This window comes from Pygoscelis adeliae, unplaced genomic scaffold (genome assembly GCF_000699105.1).
Source record: "Pygoscelis adeliae isolate BGI_AS28 unplaced genomic scaffold, ASM69910v1 Scaffold286, whole genome shotgun sequence".
Taxonomy (NCBI): Eukaryota; Metazoa; Chordata; class Aves; order Sphenisciformes; family Spheniscidae; genus Pygoscelis; species Pygoscelis adeliae.
In genome coordinates this window covers 2,623,802-2,625,922 of record NW_008825076.1, presented here as the reverse complement: position 1 = coordinate 2,625,922, position 2,121 = coordinate 2,623,802, and the positions used below count along the sequence as shown (strand labels likewise).

Below are 2,121 nucleotides of genomic sequence, written 5' to 3'. Positions count from 1 at the left end.
TGCCTCGTCTGTCGTCCCGCTGGGGAACCCAAGCCGAGCTGGGGAATTTTTAGGCAACCACCGTATCACCAACTCCAAAGGTTCAAAAACCAGATGCACAGAATTCATTGTATTGAGAAATGTAAAGTTTGGAGGCTCTGGGAGGTGCTTTTCACCCCCGCACCAGGAGGTGACCCGTATGGCAAGGAAGGATGTCCCCAGCATCTACCGCCACGTGGATTTCAAGTTCTAGATCTCACAGTGAGTTTTCTGCCAGCAGGCTTCTAAAACTATAATGTCAACGCATATTTCAGCAAAAGTTCCTTACCAAGCATCTCGCTCAAGTTTTCATAAAGAAAAGTTTATTCTAACACTTGCACTTGGATGTAACAACAAAGCGTGACTTACAAAAGTCCATTTGAAGTTACAGCTCACATTATTCACTGATAGAACACCCCCCCAAAAAAAAACCCAATCCTTTAGCGAATACCTAAAAGAACAAAAAACCAAACCACTTACTTTGACTATTCTGAAGCAGAGAGAACACTATGGAAGAAAACCCAGAGCAGCTCAGGAGGGCGGTTTCGGGCAGCCACTGAAATGTTTCTCCGGTATCAGAAAGGAGCCCATATTCAGAACCCCAGAAAAACTCAACAGCTACAAGAGTGTCTGCCTAAAGCCAAGAGCCTGGGCACACCCATGCCTGCAGAGGACAAAAGCTGATAGACTCTCAAGTTTAGAGTTAAAGACTGTTCATAAAATCCCAGTAAAGAATTGCAACTACAAGGAGAACAAACTTCTCTTCTGAGCACATTTTTAAAAAACAAATGGAATAATCATGGTTCAAATACAGGAAATGGAAATAAGGAAAATTAAAAGGCCACTCCAAATCCTACATTTGCACTGTAATTTAAATAATTTTAAAACTCCTGAATCTATTCTCCTATCCTAATCACATCTCATATTATCCAAAATTAAAATATTTTTTTAAAAATAAAGCTAACCACAAGGAAATTGTTCCATTTGTTGGGGCTAGTTTGTTTAAATGGTCATTGTAAAAGCAGAACAAGAACAAGGGTTGCCTTAGCAGACCTCTTTATCACTTTACATCTGGGCTGTAATGAATTATCTAGTTCCTAAATAAAGTTTATTATCCTTTCACCTGGTAATAAAATTAAGGAAACCTGAGTCGCCTCTGAAATTCAAATTGCAGTTATCAATCCAACAGTTGGGCTAACTCCAGGAATTTTTTACCATTCCTAAAAGCGCCCAAGGACCTCCCAAAACAGGTACAATCACTCTTGTCTGGAACAATATGGCAAAGGGAGTTGCTGTCATGTAAAGGCATTAGCTAGAAGAAAGGGTGCTGGAAGAGGAAGAATAGATAAGAAGACAAATGCATTTTGTCAGCAAGGGGTAGAACGGAAAATGCTAGACTCTTGATTTAGACTGAAGCAAATGTTAAGAGCAGCACACATATAAGTTCACCCCAAAGGTTGTGCTTTGCATGGACTGAAGATGGTCACTGGCATGCAACTCCTCTTTTAGTTTATAAAACCTATTCCACACAGATGGAGCAAACGTAATTCTCTGCAGAGCCTGAGTCAACTTTCCAGCTCAAATGAGGCGGTGTTATGCCTCTGGAGACCTATTTGCAGCCAACTTCTGCAACAGAACAGATTTGACGGAACAATTTCTGGTATGGAGGTATTCCTGGAGGTAGCTTCTGCACCAAGAAGATGGCAATAGGGAAGGCAAAAGCCTTTTGTCAGAGAACCAGAGAGGAGGAGCAACAGAGAAACACAAGTTACTAGTGGGGCAACAAAGTACACACATCACTCTAGAAAGGGTGTTCTGAAAAGGCTGCTAGAAGTCATCCAGGGAGCAACCACATGAACCGAAGTCCAAATCCACCATGTCAAGTGAGTGCGCTATTTTAGGTCTGCAATCCTGCAAGTTGGTGAAGGACTCAATTCCTAGTCACTTCCAGGACAATGATTCAAAAACTAGAAAGGACTAATTATGCTATCACAAAGAAAAAAGGAAGAACATCAAAAAAGCCTTAAGCACAAGGAAGAAAGAGTGGCTGTTTTCACAAGGGCAAACGTATGTGCATATATAGGATGTAATGTGGGCTGAGGA

At 41.3% G+C, this 2,121-nt stretch overlaps 1 protein-coding gene across 1 annotated transcript in view; it reads right to left on the bottom strand.

Moving 5' to 3' along the window:
• The window catches only part of BCAS4 (breast carcinoma amplified sequence 4), a 48,053-nt gene that overhangs the window by 35,831 nt on the left and 10,101 nt on the right, over positions 1-2,121 (bottom strand). The gene's annotated exons all lie outside the window — the stretch shown is intronic.